Here is a 446-nt window from a genome sequence, read left to right as displayed (position 1 = left end):
GAAGACGACTCATCCTAACCACACACCTTCATCAGGTAAAGTATTTGTCTTTATCGAGCTGAGCAGGTGAGGGGCTTTGAACCTGATGCAGAATGACTGTCCAGTAAAAAGATGCTTTCTAAAGCAGAATTCATACTGAATAATGGTAAGGTTAATTCTAAACCTCCTGATGTCCGCCTGATGGGAAGAAAGAGACACAATATCTGAACAGAGAATCATCCATGATGAATCCAAAACTTCTTGGAGGAACAAAAGTTTGTCTTGAAGAAAGTCAGGACTTTGTCATGTTGTGTGTTCACAGTCTCACCACGTTCAGATGACATCATCCACAGCTGGATTCATTTAGTTAATTAAAATCAGTGTGTTTGAGTGTCTTTCTCTTCATCGTCGGGTCATCTGTTCTGTTTTGCTATGTCATTGATTCAGTCTCACATGGTTTTTGTCAT

Source organism: Oryzias melastigma, linkage group LG3 (assembly GCF_002922805.2).
Source record: "Oryzias melastigma strain HK-1 linkage group LG3, ASM292280v2, whole genome shotgun sequence".
Lineage (NCBI taxonomy): Eukaryota > Metazoa > Chordata > Actinopteri > Beloniformes > Adrianichthyidae > Oryzias > Oryzias melastigma.
Note: the sequence above shows the minus strand (reverse complement) of the source record.